Source organism: Marmota marmota, unplaced genomic scaffold, assembly GCF_001458135.2.
Source record: "Marmota marmota marmota unplaced genomic scaffold, marMar, whole genome shotgun sequence".
Classification (NCBI taxonomy): Eukaryota; Metazoa; Chordata; class Mammalia; order Rodentia; family Sciuridae; genus Marmota; species Marmota marmota.
Window position 1 is genome coordinate 7,026,097 of NW_026000077.1, and position 18,859 is coordinate 7,044,955.

Here is an 18,859-nt window from a genome sequence, read left to right on the forward strand (position 1 = left end):
AATAAAGATGTAATGTTAATGATGTGTAAAGGTCACATATGAAGTTATTTGTAAACTGATGGAAATAATATAGTATAATATAAAGTACGTAAGTTTCAAGGATCAGAGAGTGTGCTAGATTCAATTTCTTCTATTCCTTCTAGTACTTTTCACATATTATTTAACCTCTCTGAGCCTCAGTTTTATTCTAACAAGGAAGTTAATGATAGCTAGCATTTATTGAGTATTTATTGGGAAGTCCTACAGCAAGAACGATGAATGCATTATCTCAATCCTTACAAAAAGTGTGAGGTAGGTAGTACTATCATCCCCATTTTACTGATACGAAAACTGAGGCACAGAAGGGTTAAATGAGTAGTACATGGATTGTAAATGGTGGAGCTAGGATGTAGACCCAGGTGGATCAACTTCAGCCATACATGATTCAGAGCCAGACCATGAGAAGATATCGAGGGCACTCAAGATATTTGCTTTTACCCCTTTGATCCATAAGTGATGCTATCCTCTAGAATGTATGACTTAAACTCTCTTTTAATTTTATTTATAATAAACTTTTAAGGGGATGTGTGAGTCTCCTACACTGCTTACTTCACTGCTTGATATACTTGTTGTCATTAAGAAGTGGTGGCCCGTACTGGGGCAGGTGACAAGGACAGTAGTTCTTATTCATCTGGGCAGCAGCTTCAGTGCTAATTCTAAACACAGGTGGTGAGAGAGACAGCCAACAGGAAGGGGGAAGGAATCGCTGCTGACAGAGCAACTGGGAAGATTGATGGTTTCCCTCTCTCCTTTTCCCCAATACGTCGGCCTCCGGGCAGAGATGTAGAAGCCGCTGTGCTGGGGACAGTAAAATACACAGCACAGTGTCTGCCTTACTGGAACGCTGATTAATGAGACCAAAATGACACAGAAAACAGGCAGTGCTTCAGAAGGAGAACTCACAGGCATTTCTTTCTTTAATGATTTCAACAAAAGCAGTTCCCATAAACAGCCAGGTTTGACGCAGAATACCCTGTGGTTAGAGCAATGCAGGGGTATGTCTGGCGGAAAGCTTGGAGGGAAAGGTGAGGAAGGGGGATTTGTGATGCAGAAAATTCACTTGTGACCAGCTGGTTACATGTTTGTCACTAATTTCTCCCTATATCTGATCGGCCAAAAAATTCTACAAAGTTCTAAATAAGGTAGTTATTTACTAACCTAACTTAATGTAAGAAGGACATAACAATATTTCATCACAAAGATACTCACCCTGTTAAAAGTACCCACCCTTCCTTACCCTAAATTCAGATCTATAAGATAGCATCAATAGTTTTTAATATTTTACTTAAGCTACAAAAAGTATATATTAAAAAACAGTATTATCTGTATTCAGAGAAAATAAATGTTAACATCATATATCATTTTCAGTACTTTCAGAGAGCTACTGGACATATCCATTTGGATTTCCCACCAGCAGATTTTGAATTTACTACTATATCTAAAACAAAATCTACTGGCTCACAACCTGGTCAGCTCCTCTCAAACCTGCTTTGCTTCAGTCTTCTCAGTCCAGCCTAATGACAGAACAAGTCTCCTTAAGTCATCCCCAGATTCCTTCTTTTCCCTCACTCACTACATTTTTAGGTTCAAACCCTGGTTTCTATAATTAAAAGCTATGTGATGTTTGGCAAAAATTTGTCACTGAGTTTCTTAATCTGAAATAAAAATTCGAATAGTTCTACATCATTGGATTATTATAATAATTAAACACATTGGTGCACTAAAAGTGACTGGTACATAGAAAGTGTTCAATAAATGTTAGCTATTGTCATCATCATCTAATAAATTACTAAGTCAACGGGACATTAACACAGTTTCACTTCCAATCATCATCTCACCTGTGCTGTTTCAATAGCTTCTGACTTCTACATCCTCTATGCCATCAGCTGATCTATATTTTTAAAATAATGAATTCTCTACTAGATTCTTCCTTTCCTACAGGGTTAAGTCCAAACCCCTTAATTTAGTGTATGAATTCTTTATAATATGATTTCACACACATAAAGATTAATAAAACATGGTAGAGGTAAGTATCTCTATGAATTAGCCTTAATTAACCAAGTAAAAAGTCTTACGGGAAATTTTAGATTAATGTTTTACATTTACCATTTTTATGCCATGCTATTTTTCATTAAATCTTAGCACTAGAGTCAATATCATGTACCACTAAAACACTAAGAATATTCATTCATCTTTAGGATCTATGAAGTCACAAATGGAAGAAAGATTTATATAACAACTGACATTCTTCTACATAAGATTAAATTTGTAGTATTTCCATTGCTTGGTATAATGGCTCAAATATGTCCCCCTAAATTTATGTCCACCTGGAACTTCAGAATGTGACCTTATTTGGAAAGAGGGTCTTTGCAGTGGTAATCTGTTAAAATGAGGTCATCCTGGATTACAGTGGGCCCTAAATTCAACAACCCATTTCCTCAGAAGACACATAGAGACACAGAGGGAAGAAGACGCATGATGGAGGCAGACTGTAGTGATGGGGTCACAAGCCAAGGAACATCGAGGACATCTGAGAGCCACCAGAAGCTGGGAAGAGGCAAGGAGGGATTCTCCTCTAGGCTTCAGGGGTCATACTCTACCCAACACTCTGATTTCAGACTCCCAGGCTTCCAGGCTCCCAGGCTCTAGAACTATGAGAGAATCAACTTCTGTTGCATTAAGTCGTTCAGTTTGAGGTACTCAGTTACTGCAGCCTTAGGAAACTAGTGTACTTGACTAATGCAGTAAACTGACACAGTGTGTCTCCTGGGATCTGTAATCTGGCTGCCATTGCTGTAAGAGTGTCATTACCCAGGCCTCTGAGCTCCTCTTGTAGAGCTGCACAAGCCCATGCTGGGGCATTGCAGAATGGAATAAAAGCATTCTGCATTGACTACTGGGATTGGCCAAACCATGACTGTATAGGTGCCGAGACACGGGAACCATTACTGGGCAGACCACATCAAATAAACAACCAGCCCAGATCAACTAAGTGGGTGTAATCATAGATGAAGTTGCTGTTATTTTGTTCTGGGACCAGTTCAAAGTCCTACGGTCATATTTACATTGATTCCTTAAAATTATTGCACATGGTTGGCTTTTTTTCCATTTATTTCTTCCATTTAAACAGTATCTCTGAAAAATTCCCACTATGTTATATGTTGAGACCTTCGAATAGTTATAATCACTCAGAAAAATGTAAATGTCAACTTAAATACTATTTCCTTTGTTGCAAAATACTGAGCATATAATATTTTCTTGATTGCTTTTTGCATAATCACTCCAGAGAGATAGCTTTTCTTAGAAAATCAACAATGAGCTATTTCTTTTACTTTTGAAAACTAAGTACACATGTCTATAAATTCTCTTTGAAGCTCTTCGGAAAGAATCTCTAAAAACACTGTGTATGTAATTGATAAACTTGGGAGAAAAAAAGAGAAAAAATTGGATTTTCAAACCAGTGTCAGCTGATCATTAATTCACCATCCTTCTTTATGTTTATAATCTCTGGAAGCCCTCAATGACAGCCCATAAAGTTAGAGAACAAATAATCCAATATATTTTTGACATGCCACATCACTTCCTGTATGTCACATCTTTGGGCCTCTTACAAAAGTTTTGAAAAAACTGGCAACCCAGATACAGAGGCAGAGAGGATGGTATCAAAGAAGTGTCAGTATTGGAGGCATTACAGAGTTTTCAATTCCTCATACTTCCTATTAAATCTTAGAATTTTGCACAGGCAAGCACTTCGCTCTTCCTCTAAAACTCTGCCCCACACTGTGGTGCTCAGTGGCACAAGAAAATCCTGATGCTGATTTACACTCACTCTGTGTGCGTGTATAAAACAACTGTACATTCCTTAGTCAATTGTCTCACTGACCTAATAAAATTCAAGAACATTCTTTAATTAAGAAAGCTTTTCCTTCTCTGATTGTTTGCGTAAACCAATTTTTCTTTCGGTTATGAACTTGGTTTGTCATGTACTGGTAAATAAATCGAAGAAACATTTATTTCATTTGTAAAATAATGTGGCATCAGAGTTTTGTTTCCCTAATCCCAATAATCTCATTTGGCATTTGTAGTAACCACGTTGTGAATGTGTAAATCAAAATAATTATTCTCATTTATATTTTATTTTCATTTTCCAACAGCTCCAGAAAGCTGCCTTTATTTACCAATGAAATATTTATCATGTTTCTTTTAAGAAAACACTTCTAGTCCATATATTCTCCACTCTGATTTTATTTTTATACGTCTTATCCATTTTAATACATTTTGTTTTTAAATGGATATATTCTATTTTTGTAAGTAGATAATTTTTCAGCAGCTTCACAACAAAATCAATACTCAAACTGTAAAAAACTTAAATGCAATTTACTTATGATTTGGGGGGACTCCCCTCTTTCCCAAATAGAAAATTTTAAGATGTTGTACATAACTCTTTAGAGCTAAATTTTAATAAAGTAATTAGCATAAATAATACAATATTGCTCTTATTTTTTAACAATTCCAAATACACTTTTGAAAGTGTATTGTGAGGGTACATTATTTTTCATTTAGCCAACAAATTACTGTGAGCTGAGCAGGCATTAATGATAAAATACTTGGTACCACAATTAACACCATTACTTGCCTTAGTCAGTAAACTCTTGGATGTTTTGTGCAAAATAACAGTCTTTCATTTTGATATTCTTATGATAAAGTCACAGATACAAGAAAGCAACAGCAAAAGCTCATGTCTGAAACATTAAAGAATTGGAAATGTGAGGACCAAATGGAACGAACTGTTTTGCGTGGACAGGCAGAACCCTAGCTGGGCAGAGATGCTGCTGCTGAAATGTCACCAGTTCAGTTTTAAGAAAGAGTTTTTCTTTGCTTATTTTCTAACGTAACAAACTTATGATTTTTAAAAATGCTGCAGCAGAAAAAACAGTCCAATGACATATCAGATGATTTATGAAAGAAACAAAGAACTTTTCAAGTTCCTTTGTATTTCTAGCAATTTTTACTTCTTTGCTGACCTCCTACTCCACTGGCATTGCTGAACGAATAAGGCTCAAATTTATAGCCTTTTCCTCCTCCAGCTCAAATCTGCAGATTGTACTCTTAGTTCCCTGAAAAAGCCACACTCTTTCTAAATTCTAAGCCTCTATACATGCACTGCCCTCTGCCTGACACATCTTCGCTATTAAACAAATTTCAGTTTACCTTTAAGACCCTCCAAACATCACCAAACTTGTGGTGTTTTCCAAATCTTTGAGGTAAAATGAGTTACTTGCCTGTATAAGCACGAACAATACTCTGTTCTGACTCTGTTACAGTGCAAGGTTGGACTGTAATTTACTTGTCCTATGTCTGCTACCCTTACCAGCCAGTGAAATCCTCAAAAACAAGAGCCATGTGTTTATTCCTAACACTGACAGGTGGAGGCTCAATATGTGTATTTGAATGAAGCAGAAATAAACACTCCATGAAGGTTAGGGAATGCAAGACTACATTTACCAAGACGAGTAGTGGGAATTTTCAAATGAGCCCTTCCCAACTGCCCATCCAAATCCTAGCCACCTTTTAGTCAACAATACCTACAACTACGGACCACATTCTAAATTCCTGGTGTGTTATAATTTTAATTGAATTTATAATAAAATGCTCTTAGACTAATATGTGTTTAACAACTACCTTTATAACCCCCTTATAAAGTTATTCAACTCGCCTTATTGTGCAAGAAATCCTACCTGAAGTTTCAGAGGGAATTTTATATGATATTTTCCCGACACTTTATCGGTGCTGTTTAAGAGGCAACAGACAAATATACAAGGAGTTCACGTACAACTTCAGTGTGACTTTTGACTAGATCTGCCCTTTATACTTTAGGGTGTTTGGTATATTATTACTTTTATTGTAAAAAAAATTAACCTCTTTATATCTGTTCTTATTTATTTTAATTTTATTTATGGGTTATTATTATTTTTTGGTGCTGGGGATTGAACACAGGGCCTTGTGCATGCTAAGTACATATACCACTATACCACTGTGCCCTTAGGTAGAGTGTGTGTCTAATCTATAATATAGTGCCATTTCCTTTCTTCTGGAAGACTAGTGCTGTGTGGCCACTTCCAAGCATCCAGGAGCACCCCTAATCTGGCAAGGGCAGAAACACAGAATGCCAGAGGATCATGATGTCTTGAGTTCAGATATGGGATCTATGGGAAAACTGAGTGGAAATGTGTTTATTTTTAAAAAATCTGAATCTTAAAAAGAACAAATTAATAATCTCAAAATCAGTATCAGATGTTGTAAAAATGACTTCAACAGAACAAATAACATCTGAAAACAAAATATTTGGAAATCTAGTTCCTTCTTTGCTCTTCTGCTGCTGCTATGGTTCAAGGGGTCAGGACTCCACTGTGATAGTTCCTAACAACCAAAAGTGACACAGAGTAAAATGTTTTGGTCCTGTTACCATCTTCAGTAAGGAAGAAACTGCAAACTCCTCATGTTAAGCTGGTAAGCAGAGGAGAAATGCATGCTTTCATATTAGAATCACTTCAACTTTCCGTTTCTAAGAAATAACCAATCTGGAATATAAGTTCATTGATTTAGAATCAAAATAAGATCCATGCTTTTTTTTTGTTTTAAGAAGAGAACCAAAAGATTTTACCAGTGAACAAGTCACATTTTACTAGCCTTATAGTAAAGCTTCCTTTTTATACTTTAGAGTGTTTTGTATACAATTACTTTTATTGTAAAAACTAATCTCTGTATATTTGTTCTTATTTATTTTAATTTTATTTATGAGTTATTATTATTTTTTGGTGCTGGGGATTGAACACAGGGCCTTGTGCATGCTAAGTACATGCTATACCACTGTGCTACACCCCAGCCCCTCAACATTTAATTATTAACTAAATGATAGAGCTTATCATCACTTTCCTTTTCACGCTTAGAAAAAAGACCAGAAGCTATTTCCTTTCTTTATTTAAGTAGTATCTGTCCCTGTCTTCCTTTTCAAAGTTATTTACTGAAGTAAAAGTACATGCCATTAAATCTTGCTCTTCACTTATCACATCTAATATAAGATTTATGAACACAGGCACCCAAGTCTATCTAAAGCACATGCTAGTCATTTGTTCACTTTTAAATAGGGAGATGTGAACTGTCTCAATGTTCTGGAACATTCTGATGAGGAGGTAAGAGCAAGGAGGTGCAGGTTCTGCTGGGGCCATTGAAACCACAAATTTGGGCCTCGATATGATGACACTTCTAAACCTGGGCCAGATTCCAGAGCTACAAGCAGCAGAACAATGTGTGCTAGATCCAACAATACACCCTTTCACCTAGCACTGCCCAAACAAAACACTGCTACTATCCCATATCCTAAGGGAAGCCAACACTCATGATTTGTTGCTCATAAAAACAGTACCACCAACTTTATTAAGTCCTGTTTCCAAACTACAGTGTTGTGGGTTTAATTTAATGATTATATTTAATTTCATAGAGACTTTCATTAGGGACAATAGTAGTTTAATTCAATTAAAATAACCTTTCAATGAGCATATACCAGACACCAGATCATTCACTCTTGAATGCATCCATCCATTCAGATATTCATTGAGTGCTAGTGAGGATATAACAGTTAACACAAAACAGAACACTGATCCAGAGATAAATTACAAATAAAACACAGTCACTGCCCTTGAGAAGTCTGTGGTCCAGTGAGTATTGTGCCATACACAGCAAATCCACTGGTCCATTTTACTTAGAGCCATTTTTAAATCTCCAGTCTACTTAAGCCCAGGGACTGCCCTGCATCTATCAGGTCACCTCAGTTCTTGCTTTACAGAGATCAGTATGTAGCACCAACTTTTCTACTTTGCACTTCCAAATGCTTTCATGCTGACAAGTATCCTCTTTCCTCTTTCGCTTCAGAGAAAGATAACCTCTAAGATTCGCCTTTCCACAGAGCTATGGATTCTCTCTTCTGTGTTTGTCAGAATATTTCTCCATCACATTTTCTTTTCTTTCACCTATCTTTAATCATTCTCTCTTTACCAGGTCCTTCAAGTCTTCCCTACTGTGTGGAAACATGAAAAGGGCTACCCCTGTTGTGGGTTATTTCTCCTCCTACTCCTCCCAAATATTCCTGTGAGAAACCCTACATCTGCTACCCATATAACTTCCTCCACAATCTGGTTTCTTAGTCACAGAATTACTAAAGCTTTTCAAAACCCCAAAATGATCCTCATCCCATAATCCACTGCCCTCTGATACCTTGTTGCTGTCCAAAGAGCTCTTTGAATCTATCAAGTGACACAGTTTATTACCACCCTTTAAAACACTCTTCTTTCATTTTCATGAAGCTACAATGAATCGTTTATGTTTTAGGCTCTCAGATTTCTTTGATTTTGTCTTTGTTAATTCCTCATTGTATTCTTCTCACTTGTTTAATGGGACCTACTCCAGAGCAGTTTTCAAATTTTTCTGTTACGACCAGTAATTCTCACTGAAGAGAGCCTCCTTTTCTTCACTTGTTCTTGCTCATTAAATTGATCCACTACAAGGACAATGACTGGGCCATGTTGTTTACCGAGGAGTCTTGCCCTTTCTGTCATCCCTGTTAGCCAACCCTAGAGCCAGGCCTGGCTCCCTGACTCTCTTTCCTCATTTAGGAGCTCAGTTTGGTCTCTCGCACCCTCTCTAAGGTAACTAGTAATTCAGGACCCAACATTTGGGTTTAGGCAGAGGGTGGAAAGCCTGGGCCTAATCAAGTTTACCAGAGCTTTACACTGGAATATCAGGCCTCTGCCAAGTTGATAACGACAGCATTTTAATCTTCATATGCTACTGTCCCCATACACACACACACACACACCCTCTGGAACCTCTTCTGGGCCTTTGGAGCATATTGTCACCTTGTTCCCCTCTTCTTTATTAGATTGAAGAAAGAACTATGACATTTGATTCTTGTAACAAAAAGCTACACAAAGTAATAATATAAAGCTATTTAAAGAAAAGTATATAAAAAAAAGTCCTTTCCTTCTTTATATCAAACCTAGCTAAGGCCATTATATTAAGAGTCAGGAGTGTATCCATCCACATCTTTATTAAAAAAAAAAATAAGAAAAATTTACATAGGTAAGATGAATTTTTAAACAAAATTGGAAGACATATTATGTTGCACTTGCTTTTACTTTCACTTTAAAAGTGTCGATCTATTGTGATTGTGTAAAGTAGAGCCACTCTGGAAGACATATCCTTATAAAATAAAACATACCCTTACCTTAGGATCCAGCAAATCACACTCCTTGGTATTCACCCAAATAAGATGAAAATTTATGTCCACACAAAGCACACACAAGTTATTCATAACTGCCCAAACTAGGAAGCAGGCAAGACATCCCTGAAGAGTGAATGGATAAATGGTGGTACTTCTAGAAAAATGGAATATTATTTAGCACCAAAAAGAAATGAGCCGGGCATAGTGGCACATGCCTGTAATCACAGTGGCTCCCAAAGCTGAAGCAGGAGGATCGTAATTCAAACCAGGCTCAGCAAAGGCAACTCAGTGAGATCCTGTCTCTAAATAAAATACAAAATAGGGCTGGGGATGTGTTTTAGTGGTTGAGTGCCCCAGAGTTTAATCCCCGGTTAATCCCCCCCCCCGCCCCCTGCCAAAAAATGAGATATCAAGCCACAAAAAGACAGGAAATATATATGCTTATTATTTAGTGAAAGAAAACATTCTGAATGGGCTACATACTGTATGATCACAACTATATGTCATCATGGAAAAGGAAAAACTATGGAGACAGTAAAGAGCTTCGTTCACAGGGGTGGGGAAAGGGAGGGGCGAACAGACTTCTCAGGGCAGTGAAAAGGGAGGGACGAACTACTGCTAATTTGATATCTCCTCTTTTCCTCCCTTTTTCAAGGCCAGAGAAGGGATCTCAGCACAGGTAAACACTCAAGGAAAAAAGACACCAACCTATAGAAAGAAATAGGCTAATCTGAGAGTGGCCAAAAAAAAGCTGTATGTGCACAAAGCTTAGCAGGGACAATATTGCTCAACACTGGCAACATTGCTTTGCTTGGTTTATGGTCTGCAGGAGATTTTGTTTATTTCTTTTTTTTTAATCTAGGAGAACTATTTGTTGTTCTCAATATCAGGGTATCCAAAGGAAGAGAAGAAGAACAGGAAGATGGAAGGAAGATTCTGAGATTAAAGTCCCTCTGACAGAGTCTGTCTAGAGCAGAATAAATAATAACTTTGGTCTTACTGGAGAACACGAACAAGGTACAAGCCCAAGTGCTATTGTACACAACACACCTTTCAGTAACCCAGCCAAAATTCAGCAAGAGCTTGCCCCACTTCTGAGATCAGGTTTGGAGATCTGGGAGTTGCCCTACTATGTAGGGTGCAGCTTGAGGACCATTCCGTCCAAAGGAAAGTAATTTTCATGGTTAGCATTTGGCAACTTTTCCTGCTATCCCTTTTCAGTGTAACAGACAAAATGACAATTCCCTACAATTTTAAATGCTTTAGACGCTGTAAATTCATTCCTAAGCACATCCTGCAAAGATCCAGAAAAAGTCTGCTGTATCCTAGCTAAGACTTAGTAGGCCTCCAGCTACCTTAAACCATAGCCATATGCTCCCTTATGTTACAGGTCCTATTATGCAAGTCTCCTCCCCAATCCCAGAGGAGACCAGAGGACATGCCACTGCTGTTGTTTCCTATCCACATTTTAAAATAACAGAATAATAAAAATAATAAAAGAAAATCCAGCCACAATTGGCTCCAGTTGGTGTGAATAATAAGACATGGTTGTCAGATTCTTGGAAAGCCGCCAGTGTGGTTATTAGCTGCTCGATACTGGGCCCTCTTATATACAGGATGATGCATACCATTTTAAATGAAGTCAATCTTTAGGACATTTTAAATTTGAGACTTAGGCATGGAGTCAAACAAACTATGAATCAGAATCCTTGCAGTAAGTGTTGTCCATAAGGAAAAAGGATAGATTGAGATGAAGGGAGATGGATTTTGGAAATCAAGCTTTGCCCAATTAAAATCTGGTCCTTTTTTGAAGTCTATGATAGAAGACTCCAGCTTTGACAAGTTGGCAGTAATCCTTGTGATCTATTTTAGTGGGATATATATTGTCACTGCAAAAATAAAACATACTACAAAACTGGAGAGCAGACCCTGCCTGTGATCATTAGACAGACTGGACCAAGTGCCTCAAGCCTTTGATGCCCGGACATATTATTTTCTGGATGGTGTCCAGCAACCCAATGCAGAATAGCTTTTTCTCTACTGTATCCAGATGGCAAATGGAAGAGATCAAATTCAACAGTTTCAGGGCTAACCTTAATGGATGTGAAAGGCTGGCTCTTCTACTAGCTTTTTAGGGATCTACAATACAAAAAAAGGCCTTTGAACAAAGAGACAAATAACTGGTGTTTTTTTTTTTTTTCCTCCCTTTCTCTCTCTTCAAAACTAAACCATAGAAGTGGTGATCTGGTTCAAATCTATCTGCTGATTGAAAAAGACAGCCAAATATCTGATCAGTTCTAATCACTGACATTCTCATGATACTTTCTGTGAAGTTCAAATGGGTGTTAGTCTTAGTATTCTGGAATGCTTTCTTCATTGCCTTCAGCCAAATATTTTCACTCTTCCTCTATTTCCTTCAAAACTTTAACCAAATATGCATGGGAAGTATGTAGGTACATGTGTGTGATGGGGAAGTATATTCCTAAATGTTTAGGCAGCATCATATTATAATAAGATATTCTCACATGCCCACCAAAGGCTAAATTGACTAGCATAAGCCTTAGACATCAGTGATATCATACAAACAGACATGAGAACTTCACTATAAAGTCGTTTGTACAAATAGGAATGTGGTTTGAAGGCCTGTCTCACTCCCCATATATTTCTGATATGTCATTAAGAGGATTTTCTTAATGACATCAGAAATACCTCCACTATTTTCTTAATGACATCAGAAATACCTCCAGTATTCCCATAAAAGTCCTATGATGTGGATCATAAAAACAGTTTTGTACATGGGGGAGGAGGCAACAATGAGGAGATGGACCCAATACTTGAAATAGGAATAGGTTTACCTTCTGTGAGTTATTGCATAAAAGAGAGAGAGAGAGATCAACTTGAAGTTGGAGTTCTTAATCTAGGTTTATGGACTTGTGAAATTGTACACAAAATCTTGAGAATGCACATATATTTTTCAAGGAAGAAGATCCACATTTTAATCAAAGGAAAGAGTAGACCTCCAAAATCTAAGAACTCTGAGGATGAGATTTAGAATCATGATTAGGCACATTAATAAATCTAAAGAGAGAGTACCTTCCCTTGAGGGGGATAAGCTTAGACAAAGGTGTTCTACTGGAAAGTCTGGTGATATAAAGAAAGGGAAATGGACTGTGACACAGGTCAGCAATGCGCTGCACAGGAGTCCCACACTCGAGATGGATCTTCCAGTTATCATATATTATCCTAGCCAATGAGGTGATTCAGTGAACTCCCTTTGTCTGATTCCATACTCAAACTATAATAATTTGGCTTTACAATTAACTCTGCCAGCAAATAGAGATTATAGTGTTCAGTGGAGAAATAGAGATGGTACTCCTGATCACTCCATCTTCATAAATGATAAATAGTTTGTGTGTGCATGTCCATGAGCATGTAGAGTGTGAGTGTGTGTGTGTGTGTGTGTGTATACACATGTCAATCTGTAAAAAATTTTCCTAATTTGGCTTCTAAGATGCCACCTTCTATTTTTTCTTCTATCTCTCTGACTATTACTATCTTGCATGGTTCTTATCATTATCCCAACATCTTAATGTTAAGCCCAGATTTAGTATTTGAATCTCTTTTCTTTCTAAACATACTGTCTAGATGGTGATACCCAATCTTAGGGTTTAAGCAAAAGTCTATTCTGAGGACTCCCAAATGTATATCTCCAACTACACCTCTCTCCTGAGCTCTGGTCTCATATATCTAATGCCTATCTGATATCCACTTAGATGTTCACTAGGCATCTAAACTCCACATGTCTTAATGTCAACTCCTTATGTTCCTCCCCAAATTTTACTCCTTACCATTTCAGTAAGTGTAAATTCATTCAGTTCATTCCAGTTGTTCTGCTCAGAAACCTTGGAATCACAGTCAACACTTTTCTTTCATTTAATTAATCAGAAAATCTTGCTGATTCTACCTCCTTTAAAATAATTGTCAAAAAAGAGGGGGTATCCCATGAAAATAGGAGAGAAACCAACAGAGTAGAGGAAGGAGATTGAGAGGGAAATTGGAAAGAAGGGCATGGGGAAATCTTGGGGAGTGAAATTTACCAAATTATGTTACATCCATGTATGAACATACCATAATGAATCCTGCTTATATAAGTAATTATAATGAATATACCGCCAGGAATCCTGCTCATATAATTATGATGCTTATATACAATTATAATTAACATGATTATTATTTCAATAATAATAGAAGGGAGATCAGTATACTAGAGCATGTGGATCAGAGGGAGGAATGAGGGAAAGGGAAAGTACTGGGGAATAAGATTGATCAAATTATGTTATGTACACATTCAAATATGGCCTAATGAATCTCATTGTTATATATAATACACCAATAAAAATTTAAAATCAAAACCTACAAACAAATCCATAGTGTAATCCCTCCATCTTCACCATCCACGCTAGTACAAGCCACCCATCATCTTTGGATTTCACATTAGCTTCCTAACTGGTCTTCCTGTTTCTACTCCTGTTCCTCTATAGTCTTTTTTTTTTTTTTTTTTTAATCCTAATAGAGTAAGCCTTTAAAACCTATGTCAGATGATGTTATTACCTCCACACAGTACCTTCCGGTAATTTCCCAACTCAATCCCAATAAATTGCTTCTAAGGCTCTATACAATCAACCTCCCCACTTCTACTCTCTATTATTCCCCTGTTAGAATTTTGGTATTTGCAGGGGGTCCTGGAACCAACCCCTTGAGTTATATCAAAGGACAACTATTTGTTAAATATTAGTTATATCAAAGGACAACTATATAATATTTGTTAAATAAAGAAAATGCTCACTTTCCTTCAGTCATATTGGGCCTCCTTGCTGGTCTTCAGACATGCCAGTGTAGGCCCTACCTCATGGTCTTTTCATTCTTTCTTTCTCCTGGATTGTTTCTCCCCTAGATATAAACCAAGTACATATCACCACCTTCAGTTCTTTCATCAAAAGTCACCTTCTTGAAGGCTTTTGCTGACCACCTAATTGAACAGATGCAATATCCCTTAGCAATCCAGATCTCTTGTCCTTGCCTAATATATTTCTCTGTGTCATTTCCTATCCCCCAACATACTACATATTTTAATTACTTCCTTACTGTCTTTTTCTACTAGTAGAATGTAAGTTTTTGTCTGTGTTCTTCACTGACATATCTCTAAAACATAGTACATACTGCTTGATGAATAGTTTATAAATAAATTAATACATAAAAATATTCATGACTTTATTACTTCTATGAAGAGATGAGGAAAGAATTCACCAGGTGAAATATCCAAATAATATTTCTCCAAACAGAATTATTTAATACTCCAGGAGACACTGGGTACAAATTATAGAAATTGGGTACATAAACAATAGCAGATGTTTACACTTGTTCAGCCCTTATTATCTTCCCACCACTTGAATATTCTCATCCAGGATTAGGAGATGGTTCTCTTTCTCCCCCAATTTCCATTATCCAAAAGAGTTCAATTATCAGGTATATTATCCATCTAATACATTAAGGTTCCATACATACATTTGTTTGGTATCTTCAACTTCAATAATTTATTCCCATTAGAACCTTTTCATCACAAAATTTCTTCACTGTTGACATTTTAAATGTCAATATTCTATTCGGTGTGAAACCTTCCACCTTTCAACTATTTCATGCTTTCATTTACATTATAGTTGTTCTTCAAACTCACTTAGAAACTATTGCCTCTGATTTTTCCATTTTTTCCTGGTGCAGCAGTCCCTATCTGTCCTCTCTTCTTCCCTTTCCAGCCTGTTCCAAGGTTGTCACTCAGACTATATGCCCGTGAGCAACACAGCTATCCTTATCTCCTAATTGGCAAGCAAAATTCCAACTCTAGAAATCAACAGCTAGGAACTCATTCTATATTTGAATGCCTTATGAGCTGAACAGTTTGAAAAATTTCAAAACAATGCATAATTTAGTTATAATGCTGTTTATCAAACCCTTTAAATAAACTTATACAATGTGCCTGATACTATTCTAAATTCCTATATATACTAACTCACTTAAACCTCACAGTGGCCTTCTAAGATAGATATTATTATTGTCTCCATTTTGCAGAAGCAAAAAGCTAAGTGTCTTGACAAGATCATTAAGTGAACTTACTAGCTCCAAACCCTGGTAATCTGGCTATAGAATTCAAGCTTTTAACTCTAGGCTCTTCCTCATCTTACAGATGAAATGAAACAATGAAGTCTAATGAGGTTCAGTAACTCATCCAAGGAAACCAACTTCCATTACCCAATTATTAAATTGAAGAATGTGGATTTGAAAATAGAGAATCTGACTTCAGAATCTAACCTACCAACCTATACCATGTCTTTAGGCCTAAGTCCTCTAAAAAAATAATGCCCACCATTATTCATTTCTCATACCACTCCCAGAAAACTCATTAGACCCACATCTATCTTTACCTTTCTCCCAGTCTCAGAGTTGATCTGTGTCTCCTAATGTTCCATCATCTGCTGCCCTTCTTCCATTTCTTTCCTTTCTCTTCAAACTTTCCATCTTTGCAGACTCTTACAATCATGGCCAAGTTTCTTCCATCCCTCAATATCCCACCTCCACAAACTTTACTTGATAAGGCCATTCTTTATAACTCCCTTTACCTTCTCTGACACTTCCTGCTCAATTGGGCTTTTCAAGAGTAATCCTTTCTTACCATTTGTCTCATTGTAATCAACTTTCAGTATCAATAATGATTCTTTTCTCACCTGTTTCCCTTCTGAATTCTTCAACTCTGGCCTCTTCTCCAAGGTTGAACCTAGAGAGCATTAAAGATCCTGATTTTTTTAAAAAATATTATTTCCCTCTTCACATCCCTTTCTTAATGGTCTCCCAGTAGAAGACACAAATTTAAGTACTATTTAACTGACAGTAACCACATCAGTAGGTCTGGCTTTATTATTCCCTTTTGAAGAACCACACTTCTCTCTCCCTGTTTCTTCTAACATGTGGTCCAATGGAAGCTGACTGACCCTATATCCACATAGTTGATCTAAAAGTGGGTATGTGACTTTAAAAAAAACAGGTATCACTGAAACCTAACCAAAAAGTCTACCAGCTAGATAGAAAATAAATATATATACAACTTAAGGCAAACTGTGTCTCTACTTGAGTCATAAATATGTTAATATATTCCCAATCAAAATTAAGGTCATATGGTCACCTAAAGAATTTCTGTTCCATTTTAGAATGTAAAAAACAGTACATTAGATGTCATGTAGATGCTGAAACATTGGAATCTCCAAGACACTTTAAAGATTTATGGAACAAAAATCCTGGATTTTACAACATGTCTGGACATTAAAGTCATAGGCTGAAATAGACAATGTTTGTGTCTCCCCAAAATTTATATGTTGAACTCTAACTTCCACTTTGATGGTATTTGGAGGTAGATTCTTCAGGAGGTGATTAGGTCATGACAGGGGAACCCTTATAAATGAAATTAATGCCCTTATAAAAGAGACCTAGAAAGTTAACTTGCTCCTTCTACCATATGAGGTTATAGCTATCTATGAATTAGGAAATAGGCCCTTACCAGATATGGAATTTGCAAGCACCTTATCTTGGACTTCCCAGCCTCCACAACTGTGAAAAATAAACCACTGTTTAAATCACACAGTCTATGGTATTTGTCGTAGCAACCCAAATATGCTAAGATGAAGATTTAGCAGGAAGACAAATTAATCATCTTGTCTCTATCAGACATGATATTCCATGACAGTCTGATTATGCTAGGTTGGTTGAAGGCTTTGGTTAAACACATATGACAAGTTAGTAAGTACAGCAAAAAGTTTTCCTGATCAACTACCAAATGCCAGTAGCCATTGTAAAAGAAAAAAATGTAAATTCTTTGCAATATCTAGATCATTTAGCTATAAAATCTGCTTGCATTACTCCACTCATTATAGTGCAAGGAAAAGTTAAGATGCATCAAACTGGAAGCTTACAAAAGCCGTACTGACTATATCAGATAACAATGCAGTGAGACTTAGGGCTTTTTTCTATGTCTATGCTGAGTATACCAATATCTATAGAGCAAAGGTGCTAAGAATGGCTTCATAAGTTGTTTACGAGACTTAAAATGGGTAACAGTGCCAGAAAAGGCAAGGCCAATATAATTAATGAATTTTTAAAATCTCCTTCCTGAGGTGAAGAAAGTAAGTCCTTGATTATAATAGCAAAAAACAAGATACCAGTTATCACAACATAGCATATGTGTTGAACTAGATAGCTTTTTAAGGAAACCTATGATCAAAATAAAATCTTTAAATCTTAACCCTAAATTATGTCTACATTTTTCTATATACAAAGGTAACAAATGTCAGTATAATAAAAGCCCCAGTATAATTAGCATGACTTGTGAAAAATAAAATTAGACTAGAATAGAAATAAAAGTCAGTTATGGAAACAAGATAGAAATCCTTAGTCAATCTGGAAAATCATCAAAATAAAATTGGTATTATCTTTCAGTAACTTATAAATATATAGATACTTTGAGAAATAATAAGACTACTTATTAACTGCAACAAACACTAAACATTTCTTGTAAATAAATACATAAAATGTGTAGTTATATACTCAACAATATGCTTGATATCAATGCTAATAAGCATTTTCTCATGTATTACCTCACTGATTTTGATTTTCATTAAATACTTCAGTAATGACAGGAATCATCATACCAAAAACCTAAGTACTAACTCATTTCCTGCACAATTAGCTATCATAGATAAAGCTCAACGGGAAGACACTTCCTTTTTTCACAACTGGTGGTGGTGGCCTCAAAGCACACACTGCCTGGGGAATCACACTTTCTATAAGAAAGGGACAAAGTCCTGTGTAATTTCAAAACAAAATTTTCTGCAGCATTTATATGAGTTTTGTTGTTGTAGTTTGTTTTAAATCACTTTATTGAGGTGTCATTCATATTCAAAGCTATTTTTTGTTTTCAAAGTGCAGTAAAATACAGAAAGATAAGGAAGGGAAGAAGGCAAAAGGGAACAATCTGAGAAGTAAAAGGGAACAATCTGAGCAAACTTGGAATTGTTTTTAAAAAACAAAGCAAAGGATCCATGTAGGATAGCAATGGCCTAGAGGAGGACTTTGGGATCCAGACTGCAGAAAGTCTTAAATGTTAGGTTATCAGGAGTGTAGTCTTTATGAGAAGTCCGCAGAGGTTTCTGAGTAAAGGAACAACAAAATTACAATTCTGTTTTGGGGAGATTAATCTGGTCAGGGTGTTAGAGGAAGGGAAATTCTATATAGATTCTATTAAGAAACTATTAAGATTGATAAGAACAGAGAGAAATTTTGCTTATATATTATTGAAGAAATAGTCATCATCAAGCAGGGAAGATCCACTGGGCACTATGCACTGGCCAAGGGAATATATATATATATATATATCTGTGTGTGTGTGTATATATATATATATATATATATATATATATATATACACACATATATACA

At 36.4% G+C, this 18,859-nt stretch overlaps 1 protein-coding gene across 4 annotated transcripts in view; it reads right to left on the reverse strand.

The window, feature by feature from the left end:
- Window positions 1-18,859, reverse strand: part of Wars2 (tryptophanyl tRNA synthetase 2, mitochondrial) — a 78,984-nt gene that overhangs the window by 53,061 nt on the left and 7,064 nt on the right. Inside the window, exon 1 of one of the 4 annotated variants that reach the window (XM_048814587.1) lies at window positions 16,099-16,148. The exons of the other annotated variants lie outside the window; for them this stretch is intronic. The gene's annotated coding sequence lies outside the window, so the exon portion shown is untranslated. Of the gene's footprint in view, window positions 1-16,098; window positions 16,149-18,859 lie in introns of those variants that run through there. 4 annotated transcript variants of the gene reach the window in all.